The sequence below is a fragment of the Hypanus sabinus genome, chromosome 1, assembly GCF_030144855.1.
Source record: "Hypanus sabinus isolate sHypSab1 chromosome 1, sHypSab1.hap1, whole genome shotgun sequence".
Taxonomy (NCBI): Eukaryota; Metazoa; Chordata; class Chondrichthyes; order Myliobatiformes; family Dasyatidae; genus Hypanus; species Hypanus sabinus.
In genome coordinates, this window is record NC_082706.1 from 115,675,008 (window position 1) to 115,701,706 (window position 26,699).

The 26,699-nt window shown below is 40.7% G+C and overlaps 1 long non-coding RNA gene across 1 annotated transcript in view; it reads left to right on the top strand.

Moving 5' to 3' along the window:
• Positions 1 to 7,815: 7,815 nt before the first annotated feature.
• Positions 7,816 to 26,699, top strand: part of LOC132378529 (uncharacterized) — a 103,481-nt gene continuing 84,597 nt past the window's right edge. Inside the window, exon 1 of the long non-coding RNA XR_009507094.1 lies at positions 7,816 to 7,869. This is a non-coding gene — a long non-coding RNA (uncharacterized LOC132378529). The remainder of the gene's footprint in view (positions 7,870 to 26,699) is intronic.

Here is a 26,699-nt window from a genome sequence, read left to right on the forward strand (position 1 = left end):
CAATTTAAAGTGGGGCATAGAGCTCGTATGTCTAAAGAAAAATTAGCTCATTTTTACTCTCATATAAATCTGATCTGTGATAGATGTCATTCTGAGGTAGCCTCTCTGACTCATATGTTTTGGTCTTTCCCTCTTTTGGAAAAATTTTGGAAAGATATTCTTGATACATTCTCTACAGTTTTGTACGTTGATTTACAACCTCATCCGATCACTGCAATTTCTCGCTTACCAATGATTGATCTGCCCTCTGCAGCTCAGCAGATGATTGTGTTTGCTACTTTAATGGCTAGAAGATCTATTTTATTGAATTGGAAAGAAATGAATCCTCCAACTACATCTCAATGGTTTTCCCAAACCATATCCTGTTTAAACTTAGAAAAAATTGAAAGTGGTGTCTTTGATCCCTCAGTTAGGTTTGAAGAAACTTGAAGGCCCTTTATTCGATACTTTCATAGAATGTAATCTGACCTTTTCTGATTCCTTTATATTATTTCTTAATTTGAGTAGAGGGGCAGAGTTGATGACACTAATGATTTTATTTGATATAATAGAATAGCCCAGCTTTGTTTAGCTTAGTTTTAGTTTAGTTTAGTTTAGTTTACTTTGTTCTTGATTTTTAATTTCGGGGTTTTTCCCATCTTTTTATTTCCTTGTATCTTATTTATATTAAGGGTTTGGGAGGTCAATTGTATTGGTGTTACCTATAGTTTCTACTCACATGTGTTAATTGCCAACAATGTAATCCCAGTCCCTTTGTACTATTATGACCATTATGTATTTGTCTCTGAAAAATTCAATAAAAAGATTGAAAAAGAAAGAGAATAAATGGATCCTTCTCGGGTTGGCATACAGTAACAAGTGAACTGCAACAGGAATCAGTGTTTGGGCACAGATAATCACAATCAATGTCAATGATTTGGCCTAAGGAACAAAGTATTATGTTTGCTGGTGGTGAGTGATTGTGAATGTTGACAGTCTAGATGTTGGGTGTATATTTCCTCTGGTTGAGGAGTTTTGGAGTTGGGTCACCATCTAGGAATAAAGGTAAGTATTTCAGAATGAGATGAGGAAAAATGTTCTTCTGTCAGGGTTTCCTGAACCCTTATAATTCTCTGCACTGGATGTCTGTAGAGTTTCAACTGTTGAGCTCATTTGAAACAGATTGATAAATTTCTCGATATTAAGGGAATCGAGGCATGGTGATCGTGGTGGAAAATATCCTAAGGCAGAAGATCGCCAGTGATTTTGATGAATGGTGGAGAAGAGTTGAAGGACCTGTTGCTGTCTTTATTTCTTAAGTCCTTAAGTTCTTTCTCTGATCTGTGAGGCAGAAATCAGGAACTTGATGGAATATGGCACCAACATCTTTAGAGGAGGTTGGCACTCTCCAGAACAAAGCAGCATGCTTCATGGTATCCAGTCTTCAACTGTAAACATTCAGTTCTTCCATTAGAGTACAGAAAAGTACAGCACAGAAACAGGCATTCGGCCCATCTATCCTGTGCCAAATCGCTTAAACTGCCTACTCCCATAGCCATCCATACCCCTAACATCCATGCACTTAACCAAACTTATTTTAAACATTGAAATCGAACTTGCATGCAGTATTTGCTCTGGCAAATCATTCCACACTTTCAAGATCCTCTGAGTAAAGGAATTTCCCTCATCTTCCCCTTAAACATTTCACCTTTCACTCTAAACCTATAGCTTCTAGTTGTGGTCCCACATAACCTTAGTGGAAAAGGCCTGCTCGCATTGCGCCTATCTTTATCCCTCATAATTTTGTATACCTCTATCAAGTCTTCCCTCAATCTTTTACATTCCAAGGAATAAAGTCCTAACTTACTCAATCTTTCCTTATAGCTCAGGTTCTCCAGTTCTGGCAACATCCTTGTAAATTTTCTTTGTACTGTTTCAAATTTATTTAGGAGTTAGGTGACCAAAACTGCACATAACACTCCAAATTAGGCTTCACCTATGTCTTATACTTCAACATAGCATCTCATCTCCTGGACTCAATACTTTGATCTATGAAGGCCAATGTATCAAAAGCTTTCTTTATGACCCTATCTATCTGTGATGCCACTTTCAATAAATTATGGACCTGTATTCCCAGATCCCTTTGTTCTACTGCACTCCTCAGTGCCCTGCCGGTCACTGTGTATGACCTACCCTGGCTGGCCCTACTCTAGTGCAACACCTTGCTCTTTAAATTCCATCTGCTATTTTTCAGCCCATTCTTCCTGTTGGTCCAGATCCTGCTGGAAATTCTGATAGTCTTTCTCATATCTACTACACCTCCAGTCTTGGTGTCAGATGCAAAATTTGCTGATTCAGTTAACCACCATATTGTCCAGATCATTTATATAGATGACATACAACAATGGACCCAGCACCGATCCCCATAGAGCCCCAGGTACCCATCTACTACCATTCTCTGGCTTCTCCCACAAAGCCAATGTCTAATCCAATTTACGGCCTCATCTTGAATGCTGAGTGAGTGAATCTTCTTGACAAACCTCCATGTGGGACCTTGTCAAATGCCTTGCTAAAGTCCTTGTAGACAATGACTTTCTGAGTTACTTGCTTGAAAAACTCTATAAGATGGATTAGGTATGAATTATCATGTACGTAGCCATGCTGAATATCCTTAATCAGTCCATATCTATCCAAATACTCATATATCTGGTCTCTTTTTATACCTTCTAATAACTTTCACACTAATGATGTCAGGCTCACTGGCCTATAATCTCCTGTTTTTATTAGAGCCTTTCTTAAGCAGTGGAACATTGGCTGTCCTCCAATCCTCCAGTACCTCACCTGTCACTAAGGATGATTTAAATATCTATGCTATTTTGGCTATTTCTGCACTTTCCCCCCAACAGGGCCCAGGGGAACACATTATCAACCCTGGAGATATATCAACCCTAATTTGCCTCAAGACAACAAACACCTCCTCCTCTGTAATCTGACAGGGTCCATGAAGTTGATGCTGTTTTGATTCACTTCTATAGACTCTGTGTTCATCTCCTGAATAAATACAGATGCAAAAATAATCTTTTAAGGTATCCCCCATCTCTTTTGCCTCCATGCATGGACTACCATTCTTATCTTCCAGAAAACCAACTTTGTCCCTTGCAATCCTTTCACTCTTAGCATACCTGTAGAATCTCCTTAACCTTGTCTGGTAGGGCAATCTCATGCTTTTTTTTAGCCCCCCCCCCCCAATTTCTTTCTTAAATGTTCTCTTAACAGCATAATGCAACTACTTTGGTGCACTCTACAGGAGGTGTTGCAACAATTCACTGAAACCTCTAGCCTGAGAAAATAATGGCAGTGTAATTGATTGCTTGATTAATTTATTAATTAGTTTGTTTGGTGATTGATTCATTGATTGATATTGAGCAATATCTTCTGGCCCTTCGAGCCGTCCCACCCAGCAAACCCAGGATTTAATCCAAACCTAATCATGGGACAATTTGCAATGACCACTGAACCTACCAGCTGGTATGTCTTTGGATTGTGGGCCGAGACTGGAGCATCTGGAGGAAATCCACATGGTGAGAAGGAGAACGTACAAACTTTTTTACTGCCAGCAGCGGGAATTGATCCCCAGTTGCCTGTACTGTAAAGCTTTGTGCTGACCACTGTACAGATTACCGCAGCTATGGTGCAGTAGTGGTGCAGGAAACGAATGTTTAGCGTGACGAATGTGTGCTTTGCTTTCAAAAGTGTTGAGTTTCTTGGGTGCTGTACTTTTTCAGACAAATAAGTTGGACACCGTGTGCCTCTGAAAGACATCACTATATGCAAGTGATGTACTATCAATAACTCCAGAAGACTGGAAGTAGAGTAAATACTGAAAAGCTTTTATTAGCAGTAAAACAGAGCACGTCCATGTTGGATGACTGTGGGAGGAGCAGAGACACAATCACCTTTATCCAGGGATCTGTGGGAGGAGCCACAGGAGCAGTCAGCAGAGGGGCGTGTCCAGACAAATATACATGATTTACCACAGTAAGCAATGCAATCAGCTTCATAAACCACCTTCATTGTTAATCTACGGAGATGGAACCTTGTGAAAGTACCAAGAATCAAAAATGCCCTTTTTTTGCAGCCATATTTACTCAGAACCAATTAAGTGCCCTTGGGGCAGCATAGTTAACAGACCTCCAGCAACTCGAGTTCAACCTTGACCTTCATTTTATTTGTGTGGAGTCTGTAACCCTGTGGCTTTTACCCGGGTGTCATAGTCATAGACTCTTAGAACACTACAGCACAGAAACCGGTCCTTCAGCCTTTATTGTCTGTGTCAAGCTATTACATAGCCTGGTTGCATCAACCTGCACCCAAACCATAGCCCTCTATATCCCTCTCATCTATGTATCTAACCAAATTTATCTTAAATGTTGAAATCGACCCTGCATCTACCACTTCTGCTGCAGTTCTACCAAACTCTCGCCATCCCCTGAGTGAAGAAGTACCCCCATTTTCCCCTTAAACATTTCACTTCTCACCCTTAACTCCAGTTATCGTCTCACTCATCTGAAGGGCTTGTAGGTTAGTTATCGTCTCACCCGTCTGAAGGTTAGTTGGCCATTGCAAGTTGTCCATTGTGCCCAGGTGAGTAGTAGAATCTGCAGAGGGAATTGAAGGAAGTGTAGGGAGAATATTTTACATGGAAAATCTGTGGCAGAATGGGATTGCTTTGCAAGCCAAAACAGCTCCAGCTTCTTGGGCTCCTATGGTAATTGGAGGACTCTCTCTATTCCTCCTTCATATAAAGGCAGGAACATATAAAACTTTATTTCCAAATTTACAGATAGAAGTTTAAGATTTGCATCCAGATTAGTCTCATGGCTTTATTCTCATGTTTATTACCTACCACTAAACCAGCAACTCTCCACGTTCCTTAATGTCTGTCATCTCGAGCAATTTGTCACAATCTGAATGATAGTAGGTTGATACATTAAAACTTCTGCTAAGTTTATTTTTAAAACTGTATCCAAAAGTCAGAAATGGATGTATGCCCAAGTCTGGATGACATACAACATGGAAGAGATTTTGTTCTCCAGTGCATTGTAAAGGGTTAATCTTTCTGCTTGTCAAACATCTTCACCTCTGTTGCCTGGCCTTACCTGTTAGTCACTGGGACATTGAGAATGCAAAGGGGTGCCCATGAGGGGAAGGGATGGGAACATCAGAGTCAGGGTGAGATTCTCGAACAGTGGTGGCAAGTGATGTTTCCTTCTGCTTTGGTATTTTGAGCTCGTGCTAAGGCATTGATTCACTCACTGCAGCATTTCATATCAGTGGAGTAGATGCAGACGTAGAGCACTGGGGGGCTTGAGAGTAGTTTCTCAAGGCTTCGTTAATGGGCTTGTTGTGAATGGCGCAGCAGGTCGGGCAGAGTGGGAGGTATGTTGCAGTGAGAGAGGCCCATACATACCTCATGTTTAAATGCTTGCTACTCTGTGCTAATTAACAAAGTTTTATAGTTCAAAGTAGATTTTCTGCCTTACTGAGCTGGATCAGCAAACTTTTTGGTGTGATGAAACATTCTGAGAATTATGAAACATTGACACACACTCTTGAGCTGGTAAGCAGTGCGAACACAGATTGCAGTGATGGAGCAGATGTTATATTCATATTTGTATTTCTCAAGGCATAGATGGAAGTATTCAGCCCCTCAATTCGAAAAGGTTGCAAAGAGCAATCCCAATCCCCAATTTACTAGTGATCCATTTTCACATGCCTATCAACTTCTCCTTTCAGCAGCCCATTTACTCCAGGGGAAACTGCCAATTAACTTACCAGTCAGCATGTCTTTGAGACATAGGAGGAAACAAAGCGGTCTTCTAAAAAAATGTCCAAAGACTACACAACAGCACTCAAAGCCTGGATCAAGTTCAGGTCTCTGGAGTGCATCAGTCCTTTGTCATGGACTGCTTGAACTTAAATATTACTTCTTCACAAGTTCTGTTGTGATTTCACCCTTTTAGATGAGTGCAGAGCACGCCAACATTTTGCTGATTTGCACCATGCACCCCTTAACCCCTTCGTGTTGGCACGGAGAGATTTGGAGGAAAATCAGGAAACTGTACAATGTTCCTACCTGTGGGGGGCCATGATTTTACATAGAGTGATGAGTGTCCAGAATGTGCTTCCAAGGCACCTGGTGAAGGCAAATATGCTGAGGTGTTTAAAAGACTCTTTGGACAGGCACTTGAATGTGCAGAGAATGGAGAGATATGGATATTGATTAGGCAGAAGGGATTAGTTTCGTTAGGCTTTTAATTTATAGATTCATTAATTCAGCAGCACACTGTGTGCCCAAAAGCCCGATCCCGTGCTATCCTGTTCTCTTTTCTATGTTCTACTTATTCATAATATTTGACTTTTGCTTGAATCTATCAACATAATAAGTAATTTGTCTGAACTAATCACTTATATTTGGCTAATCTTTCATCAAGTCTTCTTCATGCAATAATGCCAATTTACTAGTGATGACAATGTGGAAATATCCAATACACCACCACAACAGTCTCAATCCCCCCGGACACAGAGTCGCTTTGCATTATAGATGATGATGATCCAGCAAGAGTTCTTGGTTAACATGATCTGGTCTGCCTGTGTCTGTTTCAGCACTGCTATGGAGTCTCTGAGGTTTTGATAGTACTTATCGGTTATTAAATGACTGCACAGGCATTTAAAATAAAAAAAAACAAATGATTATACAAAGCCATTTAATTAGCTTGACCTTTTATCTGCATTTTCAGGACCTTTCCCTTCTGTAACCACCCATCCTTGCACCGACATGAAGCTATGACTTCTATCCAATTAGAAATAATATCCTTCTATATGCATTTCAGATTAAAAGCTTTGAAGCTTAAATAGTATTTCAATTGGTGTGAATACTAGTTGTGTCTTTAATTATAGTTAAATCTATTCTAGTAAGATTTAGTAGAAAAGGATTCTGCAGATGCTGGAAATCTTGAGCAACACACACACACACACACAATGCTGGAGGAACTCAGCGGGCAAGGCAGCGTCTATGGAGCAGAACGAACAGTCGAAGCCCCTTCACCTTGAGGTAGGCCTACACTAAAGAAGTTTGATTCTCTTCTTCGACAGGAGTTCAGTGAGACTCCCTCTCACTGCTAACCTCATGCTCTGTCTGCCAGCTTGTGCTCCTTCCCTCCACCCCCCCCCCCCCCCGCCCAACCTATTCTGGCTTTGCCCCCTTCCTTTCTAGTCCTGGTGAAGGGTCACATCCCAAACATTACCTGTTTATTCCTCTCCATTGATGCTGAGTTCCTCCAGCATTTTGTGTGAGTAGATAATTAGAAAGGGAGGTACTGTAGCTGCTTAATGGCAGACAGCAGCTGTAAGAGAAGGTTAGCTGAAGCAGCGAGTTTAATTTTTAATTAAAAAAGATCTTCATTGTATTTCTTTAATAAACAGGGCATTGGAGAACAGGGAGGTGTTTTACACAGTCCACCCATAATATTTTTCATTAGTTTGGGAAGCATAGGGTAGAGCTCTGTGTGAGTTAATACCCCAGAGGAATGAAGGTGCTTAGCACCAGAAACCAGTTAATTTAAGAAGGGAGACTCAAAGCAGAATACATAAATAAGGTGTTGCTTAGCTCACTTCAACCTGCGTATAAATCAGAGGGTTGCTGGGAGAAATTAATGAACTCATATTTTATGTTTCCCCCTTCATGAGAGATGGTAATTTCTCTCCCTTTTCACTGCATAGATGCCGACCAAGACAGTCCTACATCACCTTCATCCAAACAGACATTCTGCATGTCGAGACTAAATAGTGTTTAATATTCAAAAGGAGAACCTTACCAGTTGTCTTCAGGTAAGTAATCTCTATGTCAGTGATAACAATCAGTTTTCACAATCTTATCTCTATATTTTTTATCCTCTTCCCACTTCACTCTGCAGTCCCACAGCAATGCCAGCTCAGATTTGATAACAGTACAAACCATGAATTTGAGTCTAGGATCCTGTGGTCTCTATAATTTTGAACTCTCAGGAGAGTGCCTTTATCTGTGAAACCACTGGCTTTATTTTTGGCAGTAAATTTTATATTTAATGGTGAAGACCTGCAGTTATATAGATTTTCATGACCTCAGAATGTTCCTCAGTGCCAATGAAATATGTTTGGATATAGTTTTTACTATAAAGAAGGCTGCAGAGTTGCAGCTCAGAGGAGACTATTTGATCCATAGAGTCTATGCTGGCTCACTTTTAACAACCCAAACAGTCTAATTTCCCTGTTCTGTTTACATCACCTTTCAAACTTACTTCAATGTACTATGCAACTTTCACATTATATCACTGATTACCTCCATTTCCACCATCCTATTAAACAGTGAGATCTGGTCTCACACAGTCCAAAATAACTTTTGCTCACAACCTCCCTGCCTCTTGTCCAAAATTTTCAATGTGTGTTCCCCTTGCTCTTAATCACTGGCTAATAGAAACAGTGTTTTGTTGCTTAACTTTTTAAAACTGTAATGCTGCTGCCACTCTATCGTATACTTGGAGTATTTAAATGAGGAGTAAAGATGCTAGTATAGAACTAAAAGGGGCCATAGTGGTCACTTTTAGACTAGCTACAGAGGGAATGCTGTGAAGTTTCAGAGAACTGGGTTCTGAGATGCGGAAGGGTGGTGTGTTGTGTATTTAATATTCAGTAGTATTTGAGTAATACTGTAAATACATTGTTTGATTAATGTTAGTTTAAGTAATTCATTACAGGTTACATGTACGTGAATGACATACGTCATCATGCTGCCATGTCATATGTGCATGCCTCGTTTAAAGGAAAAACAAAGTTAGACTCGCACTCCCAGCTCCCTTGCTTTCCTTTCAATTAGTTCTTATGTTTTTGAGTTACAAAGCATACAGTGGCATCCAAGAAGTTTTTAAATGGACCCAAGATGACTACCTACCTGTTGAAGTTCAGTGAGACTTTCAAAACAAGAACAGCGAGGAACAGTCAAGAAAAAAGACAGCACATCAATGGTCTCTTTGGAAGGGAGAGAGCTGAGTTTTTAAAAATTCAGATAACAAAAGACTTTACAGCTTCATAAAGAGTGAGTACCAGGTAATAATACTTATAAATTTAAAAGGTGCAGAAATGGCTGGCAATATTGGGAGGATAGAAGCGTTTGATTCCACAAGAGATAACTGGCTACTGTATCGGGAACAAATTGAGCAGTATTGTGAAACAAATGAAATAGCCCAAAAGAAGCAAGTGTCAGCTTTGCTGAGTGCACTGGGTGGAAGAGTGTACAGTTTGCTTAGAAGGTTAACTGCTTCAGCCAAAGCAGCTAAAGTGAGCTTTGCTGGTATTGTGCAGGTAATGCAGGAATGTTTACCATAGAACTGAAGCCATTGCTGATTGCAGAATGCTTTAGGTTTCATAAGCAGAATCACAAGGAAGGGGAGTCCATTCTCAGCATATGTGGCTGAATTGAAGAGATTGTCTGATCTTAGTCAGTTTAGTATTGGGCTTAATGATGCACTGACAGAGTGTTTAGTTAATGGAATCTTACAAGAAAGCACTCAAACATGGCTCCTAACTGAAACACAACTTACATTTAAAAGAGCAGTCGAAATTGTTGCATCAGTAGAGATGGCAGACAGAGGCACAATTGAGATGCAGTCAGGAAAGAAAACGAGCAATTACAACATCTAAACAGAAACTAGCCTGGCTGAACAAGTGGTATTACTCTTCTGGCAGGGGCTCAAATACACCAGACCAGTGTAGATTAAAAAGCCAACCTCAAAGAAAATGCAACAAAGTAGGACACATAGAAGGAGCATGTTGGGCAGATAAGAATAAATGGACTGCACAGAGAAGACAAAAAGCTAAAAAATCAAGTTGCAGTTTCAAAAATAGCATTAATCTTCATGCTGTTGATGGAAAATCTGATAATGATGAAAGCGACACAGGACTGAGTAGCCTTGAGATTTACAACATACAAACTAAAAATAGACAAGCAATATAGTTTACACCAGAAGTGAATGATAAATTAATTAAAAGCAAATTGGACACTGGCTCAGTTGTTCCATTCATTTCAGAAAATGAGTTTGAATAGCATTTCAAAGATGCTGAACTGAAGCCAGCAGATATCCAACTCAGAGCTTATACCAGAGAAAAAATAACTCCCATGTGAATGATATTCATAACAGCGAAACACAACAACAAACAAGTCACACTGGGCTTGTTTGTGGTAAAACCAGAAAGGCCAGTATTGTGAGGGCATGAATGAATGAGACAACTACAGCTTGATCAGAGATCCATCCATGCCACCACAACTGCAAAGGACTCAACTGAAAGGTACTGGATGATGCCACAGCAGTGTTCAAGTATGACATTGGAAAATTCAAACATATCGAGGGTAAAATAGTGTTAAGTAAAAATGCCACACCTATGTTTTACAAATCGCATCCCATTCCTTATACCATCTGTGATTGATCGCCAGTGGACTAGATTGCATGGGGACTAAACGAGTTCTTTTGAAGGTTGAGTGGAGCAGCACGAGTGGTCCCAGTAGACAAGAAGAATGGGTCTGTCATCATCTGTGGTGATCCTAAGATCACCATCAAGTTGAGGTGATTCTATATTGAGTTGGAGTTTGTAGCTAAGCAGGGAGGAGTGTTATGTATTTATATATTTCAGTAATATTGCAAATATATTGTTTGATTAAGCAGTCTGTTTAAATAATTCATTACAGGTTGTATGCAAAAGTACATGAATGACACATGAATGGTACATGAACCGCCACGTCATGTATACATGTGTGCTGTGCTTAAAGTAAAAATGATGATAGATTCACATTGCTAGCTCCCTTATTTTCCTTTTAATTAGATCTTTTGTTTTGGAGTTACAGAACATACCAAGATGGGCTTGACATTGCTGTGTGAACAGACTGGACCCATATTCTCTTGAAATTAGAAGTACTGGGGAGATCTGTTTGAATCTTACAAGCTTCAGACAGTTTGATACATAGAGGATGTTTCCCTGGCTAAGGAATCTAGTATCAACAGTCTAGTGTTTCAGAACAAAGGTAGAGCATTAAGTATAAAATCAGGGAGAAGTACTTTTGGTAGTAAAACTACGGACTTCTCTACACTGGAGTGTTACAGAAACTCAGATGTCAATAGGTTTCTGGATATTAAGGGAATCAAGCAATTCAGGGATAAGTACAGTGTTACGAACCCCGTAACTGGGTCACTTACCAGCAAAGATAGAGAGGTCCGTTGAAGTCTGATGGTACTATTTTTAACAGTATTTATTAGTAAAAATACACCAAAATAATATCAATGCAACCATACAGATAATATACGTCGTCAATACTAAATCTAAAAGTGCGGGTATAATAATAATCAATAAGAAATAGCTCTATCATTGTCTAGGGGATATTGTATTGTCCAATGGAAATATAAAATTTCCATTCAGTTCATTCAGGCTGCAGCCTTTGGTTGGAGTCAAGAGAGAGATTTTTAGAAACTTGCCAGCTTTTCCTTTTTTTGATTTCGATCCTTCAAGAGTTCCGTTGGTGTGGCCTCTCCTTTAGCTAAAGCCGTTCTTCAGTGGCGAGCCCGCCAATTCCCAGGCAAGGGAAAAGGACGCACTCGAGCCCCCACCGGCTGTCGCTATTAAACGCTGTCACGGGATTTCTAGTGTTTATCCTGGTGCGTCTAAAGGGGTTGTTCCCCAGACCCTCTTTTATGCTTACTCACGGGATTTCAGATGTCAATCAGGTCGGATGATGCAATCCCTCAACCAGCCCACTCTGATCATCTCCTGAGGGCTTCAATGAATAGTACAGTACTCAATACACAATTCTGTCTCCAAGAGACAATAGCCGTTATCCATGGTTCCGTCTTGCTGAGGCCAGGGCACATTCCAAACCCTGTGTATTCTGGATGTCTCTCTCTCATTTCCTGGGTCCCAGACCCAAATTGATAGTGATCTTGCGATTCTCAAAAAGGAGGGGGCGACTTTGTACCCTTCAGCCCCTCAGAGTTGTGGCACATTCGTAACAACAGAAACTTATATTTTGTAGAGAACTCTTCCACTGGCCACATACCTGTGAAAGTAAAGTGGGTGATCTTAGTTCAATCTTAGTTGCCTTTTCTTTCAGAATTTGGCAAAAGAGTTATGTCAAGGAACTCTCCCAGGCATCTAATAATTACATCAAAGACTCTGAGCTTAGTAAACATGAACAAAACATGTGTGAACCTCAAACGCTGAAAAGATCTCTGTACTGCAAAGTGCTAGGATTATTCCATTCCTTCAATGTCCTTCTCTTTGAGTGATGCTAGTAATTCCCACTGATTAAATTTGCATTAAGAGCATCGGCCCAAGAATCTCTTTTCCCTGATTATTTTATGCTGTCCAATTCTTTAATAGCCATTTAATTTTTTAGAAGTAAGGACAAAGCTAAGCATGCTGGAAAACAGTATGTTGAAAGTATATTGCAAGTCTGTAAGATGATTCGAGAGAAAACTGAGTTCCAGTGTACCTATTCAACTCTAATAAATTACCAGATCCCTTAAGGTGAAAGAAAAGAAAAACTAGCTCTGGATCACCAATGTAAGACTTTGTGTTTACATAGTACCTTCATCATCTTACAGTCACTAAGGAAAATAACTAAAGACAGATTTCAAAACCACAAAACCTACTCAAAAATATCGGAAATGCAAATCCAGCTTACTGAAGGAAAATATGCTGACATTTGATTTGTCTTCCTAATTTTCATTGAAGCAAGTGAGATTATTCTGTTTTGTATGAATCATGGTTGCACACAAACTAACAGACAGCTAGTTTGGAAACCTGATTTCATGCCTGCATAATTAAAAGGAGGGAGCCATCTATGTCCCTGTTTGGGGACAAGTAGGAAGAAAATCATGTAGAAATTGGAATTCTGTTCTTTGCTGAATAGGATCCTACGTGTAAATACAGAATTTAAAGTCAAAATCATGTTGGGTTCCTTTTAAAATTAACTTATTGCAGGAATTAATGCAAACAAACTCTGATCTTAAAACTTACTGGCTTTTATGCTGATGCTTAATCCATGGATTAAGTATTATCTTCATAAAATAATGCACTCACGAACAATAGCACATACTCCCGCAGCAGTACACATTACATTATTCCAGTTATCCTTTTGGTGTATGAGATCATCACTGACTTGTCTGGCATTTACTGTCCATCCTTAGATGACTGAATGGAGGGGATTGTTAGTCCATTTCAAAAGATATTTATGAGTCACCCACAATGTTGAGTGTGGTAGGGTCACGTATTGCCAAAACTGAAAGTGCACACTACTTATGAGTAAGTCAGCAGTGCTTTCTTTTTCTGAATGGGGTTTCTTGTAAATAATGTGTACAATTTATGTTTATTTTTTGCTTTTCTTGTAAATGCTGCTTATATGATGTGATGTGTCGGTGAAGCTGCAGCCAGTAAGTTTTCTTTTATTGCATCTGTGCATACGTGTACTTGTGTTTAGGACAAAAAACTCAAATTTGACTTTAAGTATAATCTATTCCCTTCGCTGAACCAATTAGCGAACCAAAATATACTTACAAAGTCCTGTAGCTTCAGGATTATTACTTATACCAGCTAGTCCTTTCCAGGTTATCGAGTTAATCACAGTTAAATTTCTAAGCTGTTGTTATGGGATTTATATTCATCTCTCTGGATCAAGACACTGATCTCTGTTATTGGCAATCTTTAGCATTTTATATTATGGAAGAAATATTGTATATTTCTTCCATAATAAAAGAAGCAAAAGAAAGATGAGAAATTTTGTGAAGCAATGAAGATAAGAACTGAAGAAATTACTTTGAGAAAGATATTGATAGTTGGTAGTAAGATTATGACGTATCTGGGAAGGTGGTTTGAGAGGAATTCTTCCATTAAGAATTGGGGAATTTCAATCAAATTTTGCCAGGTTGCAACATTAAAGTGGAAAAATTATAATTTCATCTGACCCATAAGACCCACTTTACAATAGATCAGATTATTCCCTGTACTGGAATTTTGGATGAGGTTAATCAGAAGGATTAATTGAAAGTGAGTCAACAAATAGTACACTAGCAAACTGTTAAAGATATGGACACAGACAGATTTTTTACTTCTACCTATTGTGAAATATTTAACAGGATGTGATTCTGCTTGTGAGGGAGATGGACAGAAGAGAGTTTTTTGTGAGGACAATGGAACAGGTAGAGTAGCACAGATGTTATGCTGGACAGGTAACTAGCACATAATGAAGAACAATGTATTTACACAAGGTTTCTTTTCTGAAATTTTGTAATAATTTACTTATATTTTCCAAATCTCATACCTACGCATTTGGTTTGTCTTCTCTTGACTTTGCTGTAAGTAGCAGTATTCCTGAGGTCTGAGATAAAAACAGAAAATGCTGGATACGGTCAGTAGTTCAGGCAGTGTTAGTGGAGAGGGAAACCAATTACCACTTCAGGTCAATGCCCTTTGTTGAGACGGGGAAGTCAGCACAAAGATGCAGGAAGTGTTGAAGAGGAAAGGACAACATTGAGGGATTATCACTGAATGGGTAAAGCCAGTGTTGGCATGAGGATAAGTTATAAATTATCTAGTTAAAGAGCTACAAAGAACAGTTATGAAATTAGAATCCGAGTCAAAGTTCAAAGCTCAAAGTAAATTTATTATCAAAGTACATATATGTCTCCATATGCAACCCTGAGATTTGTTTTCTTGTGGGCATACTCAGTAAATCCAATATCCATAATAGAATCAGTGAAAGACCACACCCAACAGAGCAGACAAACAGTGTGCAAAAGACAACAAGCTGTCTTAATACAAAAAAAACAAATAAATAAACAATAAATATTGAGAACACCAGGTGAAGAGTCCTTGAAAGCGAGTCCATAGGTTGCGAAAATATTTCAGTGAAGGGCAAGTGAAGTTGAATGAAGTTATCCCCTCTGGTTGAAAACCCTGATGGCTGAGAGGTAATAACTGTTCCAGAACATGGTGATGTACATCCTGAGTCTCCTGTACCTTCTTCATGATGGCAGCAGCGCGAAGAGAGCATGATATGGGTGGTGAGCTTCCCTGATTGTGGGTGCAGCTTTCCTGCGACAACGCTCTGTGTGGATGTGCTCAATGGTGGGGAGGGCGTTATCCACGATGGATTGGGCCATATCTACTAATTTTTGTAGGATTCTCCAATCAACAGCAATGTTGATGCAGCCAGTTAACATGCTCTCCACCACACATCTATAGAAGTTTGTCGAAGTTTTAGATGTCGTGCTGAACCTTCGCAAGCTTGTAAGGAAATGGAGGCACTGCCACGCTTTCTCATAATTGCGCTTGTGTGCAGGGCCCAGGACCAGTCCTCCGAAATGATAACACTGAGGAATTTAACGTCGTTGACCCTCTGAATCAGCCAAAACTGTTGAATCAGGTTTAATATCACCGGCATTTGTCATGAACTCTGTTGTTTTCTGGCAGTTGTACACTGCAATGCATAATCATATAAAAAACTATAAATTACAATGAGAAAATATTTATATATATAGTGAGGCAGTGTACATGGGTTCATTGTCCTTTCAGAAATCTGACGGCAGAGGAGAAGGAGCTGTCCCCCAGACATTGAATGTTTGTCTTCAGGCTCCTGTATTTCTTCCTTAATTGTAGCAATGAGTAGAGAATGATGTGAACACTGATGGAGATGGAATGAAGTCCAAGTGAATCACTGTTTCACGTGAAGTGACCCTTTGGGTCAATGGATAGTGGGAACAGATGCGATAATAAAGGAATAGGTTTGAACAGGGTAGATCCATAACTAGGTCCACTGGTCTCCAGATTCAGGGGTTCAGTGAACAGCCCTGACTGCTAAAACAGAACTGTTACAGAAAAGCAATGAAGAATCTTTCAACATCTGAGTACGACGGTATTCCTGAGTCTCCACCCAGAACTTCCCGCCGCTGCCTGTAAGGAGGTTATTGTATGTTCTCCTCGTGACCACATAGGTTTCATTAGTGCACTCTGGTTTCCTCCCACAGTCCAAAGATGTACCAGTCATTAGTTTAATTGGACATTGTAAATGTTCCTGTGATTGCTGGGTGGTGTGTAAGAGCCTTAAAATGGGGAAATCAATGTTATGCCAGAGGTCTCCAACAACATTGATATCAACATTAGCATTCCTGGAGTCTGAATTTTAAGCCTTGTAAAGATTTTGTGGCATCTCTTCCAACTATTTAATAATATTTAATGGACAATGCTATTCCTTGAAAGTGCCATGTCTTAAATGAAAGATGCAGTAACTCAGCCATTTGAAACAGAATTACTGTGGCTCAATTAGTTACTGTATTTGTTAAATTTTGTCAAAAGGAAGTAAAATATCAGCAATAATTAGCAAAATTACATACTATAAAGTTACAAGAATTTGTCTCTGTCCAAATGAAATAATGAAGTTATCTAGTTGCTCTCACTTAACTCAAACATCACACCCCTCAGTATTACAGATGCAAGTTATTTTGTAAATTGAAACTACTAATTAGCATTAGGATCTATTGCCACAATGGTGTTTATCTGTGTCTTGCTCAAGTCTCTGACAAATCTCTCTGATAACTCCCTTGCAGAAATAACCTTGAGGGAAGATGAGGGTCGGGTGGTGAATGCTGTCTAAAGGGACTTGAGGAAGGATTTTGACTAGATCCCTCATGACATACCCATCTAGGAGGTTAGATCTCATGGGATCCTGGGAAAATACCTAACTGGATTCATATTTATCTTATTGCTAGTGTGATGGTATTGGTTTTGTTGAGGTGAAGTTCTGAACTCAAACAAAGATCTTAAGCCCTATATGATATAGATAGTGACTGGTCCTCTCACTAAAGGGAGGTTATACTGTAGCCACCTACTTTTCAAAGACTAAATTACTTCCCTTTTTATCCGCCATGGCAAGTTTAGCTGCCAATACTCACGATTTGAGTAGTGGGTCCTTCCCTCCCTACCAAAGAGGAGATAGTTCCAGAGAGTGAAATAGTTTAAACACAATTCATTAATTTTTAATGAAACTCATTTAAATTGACTTAACATTCTTAAAGCATATTTAAAACTCACACAGGATTTTTACCTCAGAAACTGAGTGGAAAGCTGAGCCTATTGGGCCTGAACACCTCCCTCTGCAACTGGATCCTAGACTTCCTGACTGGGAGACCTCAGTCAGTCCGGATCAGGAGCAGCATCTCTAACACCATCACACTGAGCACGGGGGCTCCCCAGGGTCGTGTGCTCAGTCCACTGCTGTTCACTCTGCTGACCCACGAATGTGCTGCAACACACAGCTTGAACTATATTATCAAGTTCGCCGATAACACGACCGTGGTGGGTCTCATCAGCAAGAACGATGAGTCAGCATACAGAGAGGAGGTGCAGTGGCTAACGGACTGGAGCAGAGCCAACAACCTGTCTCTTAATGTGAACAAAACAAAAGAGATGGTTGTTGACTTCAGGAGGGCACAGAGCGACCACACACCGCTGAACATCGACGGCTCCTCGGTAGAGATTGTAAAGAGCACCAAATTTCTTGGTGTTCACCTGACGGAGAATCTCACCTGGTCCCTCAACACCAGCTTCATAGCAATGAAAGCCCAGCAGCGTCTCTACTTTCTGCGAAGGCTGAGGGAAGTCCATCTCCCACCCCCCATCCTCATCACATTCTACAGGGGTTGTTAGAGAGCATCCTGAGCAGCTGCATCACTGCCTGGTTTGAAAATTGCACCGCCTTGGATCGCAAGACCCTGCAGCAGATTGTGAGGTCAGCTGAGAAAATCATCTGGGTCTCTCCTCCCGCCATCACGGACATTTACACTACACGCTGCATCTGCAAACCAAACAGCATTATGAAGGACCCCATGCACCCTTCATACAAACTCTTCTCCCTCCTGCCATCTGGGAAAAGGCTCCGAAGCATTCAGGCTCTCACGATCAGACTATGTAACAGTTTCTTCCCCCAAGCTATCAGACTCCTCAATACCCAGAGCCTGGACTGACACCTTGCCCTATTGTCCTGTTTATTATTTATTGTAATGCCTGCACTGTTTTGTGCACTTTATGTAGTCCTGAGTAGGTCTGTAGTCTAGTGTAGCTTTTCACTGTGTTGTTTTTTACATAGTTCAGTCCAGCTTTTGTACTGTGTCATGTAACACCATAGTCCTGAAAAGACGTTGTCTCATTTTTACTATGTACTGTACCAGCAGTTATGGTTGAAATGACAATAAAAGTGACTTGACTTGGATGTAATGTTGAATTTCGTAAGGCTGATTTTGATGTTGAATTTCAAGCATTTCCTTTGCTCAGCAGGGGCTTGCTGACTTTCCTTCAGCTGGGATGCAAGGGAGGCATTCATACGGCATGACCTATCCATCGGAGTTGGTGATGCTTTATCATGGTGGGGATACTGCTCATGTTGTCCTCCACCAGGACACTGGTGTTAGTGTGTCTGTCCTTCCAGATGATCATCAAATTCTTTCATAAAGTTTTTTGGTGGTATTGTTCCAGGGCTGTCAGGTGTCTGCTGTAGGTGGTCCATGACTCAGCTCCACACAGTAATGTAGGAAGGACAACTACTCTATAGACCAAAAGTTTTGTTTGGATCTGTAGGACTTCAAAGCCCTTTTCCTTAAACTTGCGTAGGCTCTGTCGGCACCACTCAGGTGGTGGTTGATTTCATTGTCTACTTTTGAGGAGACAATGCTGACAAGTTAGGGTAAATGATTTACATTTTCAAGGGCAATATCATCAAATTTTATGGGGGACTGGATAAATGGCTAGTTGGACAGTGACTTTTATAGGACCTGTATCTTTTTTCTATTAAAATCAAGTCCCTGGATTCCATATACTTCGGCAAAAGCTTTCAGAATAAATTGAAGGTCTTCTTATTGTCATCTGCACACTGAAGCTCCGTGACAGTGATGGTGTTGACCTTGCCCTTGGCTTTGAGCCTGTTGAGGTTGAAAAGCCTGCTGTCCATTCCATACATGATTGGAATTCCTTGTGGCAGGTCTTGACCAATGAGGTGAAGGATGACAGCAATAAAGGTGGCAGATAGGGTGGGTGCAATGATGCAGCTCTGTTTGACCCCTGTCTTGGCAGTGAAGATTTCTGACTCAGGCCCACTATTGCTTATATCCCATCATGCAATAGCCTCCGTATTCATAAGTTCCTGTCAGGACAGCCATGTCTTGATAGTATATGCCAGAGAGCTTGGTGGCCTACTGTCTTAAATGCCTTTGACAAATCTATGAAAGCCAAGTTCAAGGATTGCCTTTGTTCTTGGCATTTTTCTTATAACTGTTATGCTGTGAAGATCATGCCTAAGGTGCCTCTAGGTGGGTGAAAAAAATGCTATGATTCTGAGAGTACTTCTTCAGATAATGGTAGAAGTCTGTTTAAAAGGATATGTGCAAGCACTTGGCCTGTTGTTGACCAGTAGGGAGATCCCTCTGCAATTACCACACTTGACCTTGTCCCCCTACTTGAATATGGTCACTATCAGAACATCCCTGCCTGAGCTCTGAGGACTGGTGTTCCATTTCCCAGACATTCATGAACAAGGCGTGTAGAGCACACTCGATGGGCCAAATTGTCTAATTCTGCTCCTATATCTTGCGTCTTATGGTATGTGGCGCAGTGGTGTTGGCCCGCCTTCCTTGGGGATCTGTGCTGGGATCCCATCAGGATCAGTGGCTTTTCAGGCTCCTGATGGTATCATGGACGATGCTGTAAGCATGGGGCCCATGCTGTAAGATTCTGTGACTCTGCACAGCACCACCGATTTCCAGAGAACAGTCAGTGTGCAAGAGCACAGTTTTAAAATGACCTCAACTGTTCAACAAGAACAATTTTCCGGTAAGATGGTGGTGCATTCAGTGGCAGAGGCTTCTGCAAGGTCATAAAAGGTGTTACTGTCCTATTTAAATGTATTTTAAGTGATCGCAAGATCCTGCTATACACTAAGAATTTAAATGTACAGCACGTCTGCCCCATCAGCAAGTTGCTCGTTGGCAGGAGAAGTGAAGGACTGTGCATCGTGCTGCTGTTTGAGTCGAAGGAGTTGTACAGTCTAATAGTGAGCATCTGTCTTGTTTGCTTTTCTGGTGATTGCAAGAGCCTGTTGAACTTTGTTGATGTAGAATGCCACAAGTTCAATTCACTGATTTATTGGCAGGTGGAGAGGGAGCTGTGTGGCCTCAGTCGTTGCGAGGATAGGCCTCAGGCCGTGGTGTCGCCTGTTTACAGCCACTAGGAGAGAAGTGTCTGAGCTGGTGTGTTCCCCCGGGGGCAGTATTGGGCAGCATCCAGGACTCAGTGCTGCCCGCTTCTTCCCCCACTCCCCCCAGTACTTGTTCAGCAGAAGACAACTCTATTGTGGCTGACTGCAGATTTCTGCAGCATTAATGGACTTTTTTTTTAATGCTTGGCTGTTTGTATCTTACTAATACCTTTATGTGCTTGCTATTTCATATGTGCCATGTGTGCTTTGTGCTGTGTGTGACTGTCGGTACTGTGTTTTATGTCTTGGCCACAGAGTAACGCCGTCTCGTTTGGCTGTATTCATGAGTAGTCATGTATGGTTGAATGACAATTAAAATTGAATTGAATTTATATGGTGCTTTTCACAAACTCCAGAAGTCACAAAATGCTTAATGATTAATGAGGTAATTTTGTTAATGAAATGCAGTCACCATGGAAATGTAGTAAACATGGCAGCTAAACTGTGTGCTGCAAGGGCACAGCAAAGAGATAAATAAATAGGACCTCTGGTTTTACAAGGTATTGATTGAGGGAAAAACATTGAGGGATCAATATTGGGCCTCAATTTAACATTTCATTGAAAGGCAGCACCTCTGAATGTGCAGGATCCTTTTAGTGACTGAAGTTTCACAATGGATTATGCGATAAATGCTGGCCTTCCCAGCAATGCCCACAGCCCCCCAAAAGAAATCAATGAACAGACATCTCTGGAGAGAAATTTGAAGCCACAATCATCTGGCGCTTGAGTGCTGCTGCTGAGACATTGTTGATTCTGAGCAGCATCAGTGACTTTTTGTTTGTTTGCTCTCCTCATCTGACTGGGGTGAAGGAAAAAAGGAAGCAGCAATCCATCTGTGATCACTGCCTCTGGTTTGCTCAGCAAACAAAGAGCAGGGCTGAAGCCTAACACTTACTGACTTCACTAATGAGCTGTCAGGTGAGTCATTGCTTAAAATAGACCTGAAGTTGTGAAACACTTAACTGCCTGTGATGTAGTTTGGAAAGTGCCGTGTGCATTATGACCTTGGATGTTGTTTGCAGACATAACATCGTCTCTGTGCGACTGATCTGCCTGTACAAAGGCCACTTCACACAACTCCAACAGTACTACACTTCTGTCCCAGAATTTAAACAAATTAAAATAAAGTAGTCCAAATAGTACATTATTCCCTCATACTCTGCCAAACAGTTCTATCATAGAGGCATAGAGTAATTCAGCAACAAGTAGGCCTCTTGATCCGATCTGTTCATGGTGACCAAGACACTCAGCTCATATAACTGGCTTGCACTTGGCCAATATCCCTTTAAAATCCATGTACATACGTGTCCAAATGTATTTTAAATTTGTTTTTGTACCAGCCTCAACCACTTCCTCTGCCCACTCATTCCATTGACCCTCCATGTGAAGAAGTTTCCCCTTAGCTCCTGGTTCAGTCTTTTCTCTTTCACCTAAAGCCTCTGCTCTCTGCCATCCTGCAAATTATATTAGCTCTCCCTGAATCCCAAGCAATCTAACCTTCCAGATTAGACTTTTATGCAGGGCCTTGTCAAACAGAGCCCTTGAGGATTATAAAGAAGCCAGAAAAGAACTCATAAAGAGATCTAGGAAAGCCAGGAGGGGTTATGAAATGTCCTTGGCAAGTTGGATTAAAAAGAATCCCAAGACATTCTATACAGATCTCAAGAGCAAGAGGATGTGGGTGAGGCTCTTAATGAGTACCTTAAGACCATATGACAGGAGCAAAATTAGGCCATTCAGTCTATTGAATCTGCTCCACCATTCCATCATGGCTAATCCCAGATCTGACTCAATCAAGTTCCGATCAACTTTCATTTTAAATATACACATGGACTTGGCCTCCACCGTAGTCTGTGGCAGAGCATTCCACAGATTTATTACTCTCTGGCTAAAAAAAAAATACCTCTTTATCTCTGTTCTAAAGCCCCCCCCCCTCAATTCTGAGGTGATGCCCTCTAGTTCTGGGTACTCCCACCATAGGAAACATTCTCTTTACATCACCTATCTAGTTCTTTCAACCTTCAGTAGGTTTCAATAAGAGCACCCTGAATTCTTCTCAATTCCAGTAAATACAGTACTTTATATCAGCATTTACCAAGGAGAAGGATGTGGAGAATTGGGAGATTAGTGCTGAGTGCCTTGATATGTTAGGACATTTCAAGATAAAGGAGGAGGTAGTCTGGCTTCTCTTAAAGATCATTAAGATGGATAAGTACCCAGGCCTGATGGGGTATACCCCAGATTATTGGGAGAGTCAAGAGAAAAGATTGATGGGGCCTTGATTAATACTTTCCTGTCCTCTCTAGCCACAGGCGAGTTCCCAAGAACATGTGAGTAGCTAATGTTGTTCCATTATTCAGGAGTGAAGCAGGGATAACCTGGAGCTTATAGACCGGTGAGTCCCATGTCAGTGGTATGGAAGTCACTGGAGAGAATTCTTAGGGATGGGATTTATGAGGAATTGGAAAATTAGGGAGAGCCAGCATGCTTTTTCCAGGGCAAGTCACATCTTTCTAACTTGACTGAGCTTTTTAGTGAGGTGACGTGGGTGTTTGATTAAGGTGAAGTTGTGGGCATTGTCTACATGGATTTTAGTAAGGCTGTTGACAAGGTCTTTCATGGGAAGCTCATCCAGAAGATTAAGATGCATGGGACCCATGGTAAACTGGCCATTTGGATTTAAGACTAGCTTGACCATAGAACTCAGAGGGTAGTGGCCGAAGGGATGTATTCTAGGTGGAGACCCATCATGAATGGTGTTTCACAAGGATCTGTACTGGGACCTCTGCTGTTTGTAATGTATATAAATAACCTGGATGAAAATGTAGATGGTTGAAGTAGTAAGTTTGCAGATGCTATGAGGATTGATGAGTGATGTTGTGGGTAGTGCAGAAAAATATAACGGAATATAGACCAGTTGCTGATATTGGCGGAGAAATTTAGATGGTGTTTAACCCAGCCAAATGTGAAGTGCTGCACCTTGGTAGGTCAAATGCAAAGAGACAGTACACTGTTAAGGATAAGATTTTTAACAGTGTTGACAAGCAGAAGGGTCTTGGAGTCCAAGTTATAGCTCCCTGAAAGTTGCTACACAGCTTGATCCGGTAGTTAAGAAAGCATTTGGCATGCTTGCCTGTAATAGCTGTGGCATTAAGTTCCCAAGTCAGGAAGTTATGCTGCAGCTTTATAAAACTCTAGTTCAGCTGCATCTGGACTATTGCATAGAGTGCTGGTCAACCCCGTTATAGGAGGAATGCTGAGGCTTTGGGGAAGGTGTTTCCAGGATTTGAGGACATGTGCTATAATGAAAGGTTGGACAAATTTGGGTTCTGTGCTCTGGAGCAGGAGAGGCTGAGGGGAGATCTGATAAAGGTTTATAAGGTTATGAGAGGCATTGATAGAGTGTGACAGACAATACCTTTCTCCAAGGTTTGAAATGTCAAATACTAGAGGGTGAGAGGGGATAATTTCAAAGGAGATGTGAGGGGTAAGTTTTTTTACTCAGAGAGTGGTGGGTGACTGGACTGAGCTGCCTGGGGTGGTGGTTAGAGGCAGATAGAAGAGAGACTTGTAAGAGGTTTTTAGATAGGCAGAGAAATGTGAGAAAAATTAAAATACCCAGGAGCCTTGTGTAGGCAGAAGAGATTAGTCTAGTTAGCCATTTGATTACTAATTAAATTGGACCAGCACAACATTATGGGCCAAAGGGCCTTTTCCTGTGAAGTACTGTTCTATGTTCTATGAAGTTGTTATGTTGCCAACATACTATGAGGCATTTTACATTATTGCACAGGTATCAAAGTTATTTTCAAATAATTTCAACAAATTTTACACCTAATGTCAAATCAAAATGATTAGACATTTTTTCTAAATACTGATTCACACCATGCTGCTAGAACTCCATCAAGTCTGCCACTATTCCTTTAGATATTGATCCTCATGCAGGCATTAATATCTCAAGGTTTACTTTCTGCATTACTCTCTCTGAGCTAGTCTCTCCCCTACCATCTGCACAATTAGATTACTTCTGTCCAGTCTGTTAGGTTATTTCCTAGTGTGGTGTATCCCTGTTTGTAATCCAGTATCATTGCTGATAGGCAACATTCCACACACACATTGCATTAGTCTGCATTCCGAAATTGTTTGGTTCCCAATACTGTTCCACTGTTTGCAGTCAGCATCTTAGCTCCTATCCTTTGAATGTTCTTTGCTCAGACACCCCCTACGCCCAACCCAAACCTTAACTTCCTTCTTCTAAATCCACAAGCTCGATTAAGCAATTGTTCTGGAAAAAAAAAACCTGTTATATTCTGTCAATTAAGGCTAAATCCACACTAGACCAGATAATTTTTAAAACGCCTGTGTTGCATAAAAACAATAGGCATCCACACTAAGCATTTTTGAAAATATCCCTGTCCACATTAAAACGGATATTTCAGCGTATCTCCTCCTACTGCGCATATGCAAGACACATCTACCGAAAACAAGCGACTTATTTGGTGTCCAATCTCGCTGTGAAAGACTTGATGCACGTTTGTGTAGTTACAGACTAGAGAAACTTAAAACGACGGAGAACTTAAAATGTTGGCTCTCGTGCAGGAGAACTTAAAAGTGAAAAAACAAATACTGGAGCGTATGGAGGCAACCGACAGGGAGTTCACGGACAGATTGACCAGGCTGACGACGAACATTGACGACTAACTCATAAACTAATAAAGCACCTTGTTAAATGGATAAAACATGTCTGCATCAGTGTTATCTTGTATTTCCATACAATGTTACATTAGGCTGTTACACATCTATTGTCAGAGGAGTACTTGCATAAATAGGTAAATCACCAGAAAAGAAAACGGCAAAGTGAGTATACTTATTTATTCAGTAAATTATGGGTCAAAGTATTTGGTGAGTACATTTCTAACTCTTCTGGCTTCAGTCTCATCACTGTCTGTTCTGAAATTGTTAGGCTGCGTTCAAGAAAACAATGAAATAGCATGCTGCCCTCTGACAGCGTTTTCAGATTTCTCCGGTTACCCCATCCACACTGCTCCGGCCAATCTGGCATTTTCAAAAATACACACTTTGGAGAGCGTTTCTGTAAAGTTCCGGTTTCGGGGGATGAAAACACAGTTTTAGTGTGGACGGAGGGTAAAAACGAATAAAAAAAGCTTCGGTTACGGATTTATCCAGCGTAGTGTGGACGTAGCCTAAATCTCCATTCCATTTGTTCCCTATTACAATAGCAAGTAGCATTTATACTATCTGAGACAATACAAAGACAAATGCCGGCAATGCACAGTAGATCTTACAGTCTTTCTTGAAAATAAAACAGCATATTCTAATGAAAGATCATTGACCTAAAATGGTAAATCAGATCCTCTCTCCAAGGAGGTTATTCTGGGTACTTTTAATATTATATGTTTATATTCTGGATTTGTATTTTTTCATTTGTTTTTTTAAATTGAGACAGGGAGGGACGTAGGGATAATCTGTGTAAGATTGTAGGTCATTATACTACAGCAGTTGCATAGAGTTAATGTCTTTTCAGAAGTTTACTGCTGAGGTTTGTCACATTGGAACCAACTTTAAACTAAAATTAGGTTTTGGATTAAGATTAAAACTCTGAGTTCACATTTAGGACAGGGGTTCCCAACCTTTTTTATACCATAGACCAATACCATTAAGCAAGGGGTCTATGAACACCAAGTTGGGAACCCCTGATTTATGATTTATGAAACCTAAAATTATAAGGGTGCATATAAAGTCAAAGAACATTTAACAGAAATATTTGTTTCCTCCCAGAACATGTTTGCTATCCCTGGAGATATGGAAACTAAATAAACGGTGCAGATATTTGGTTTATGATGATTGTCACTTGTACTGAGGTACAGTGGAAAGCTTGTTTGAAAACTGTTCGTACGTAGCAGTTCATTACATAGTGCTTTGGAAGCAGTACCAGGTAAAATAATAAGTGAATACAGAATAGAGTGTAACAGCTGCACAGGAAGTGCAGTGCAGGTAAACAATAAGATGCAAGATCATAATGAGGTAGTTCATCTTATCATGCATGAGGTCTGATAACAATGGACAGAAGTTGCTCTTGAGCCTGATGGTACACGCTTCCAGGTTCCTGCATCATCTGCCCTGTGGGAGGGGGTGATAGATAGTGTCTGGGGTGGATGGGGTCTTTGTCTATATTTCTTGCTGGCTCGGCAAAGCAGTCAGCATATTCAGAGTCCATGGAGGGGAGGCTGATTCCCATGATGTGATAAACTGTGTCCACAACTCTCTGTAGGTTCTTCTGCTCAAGGGCTGCCATGCCAAGCCATCAAGCACCTGG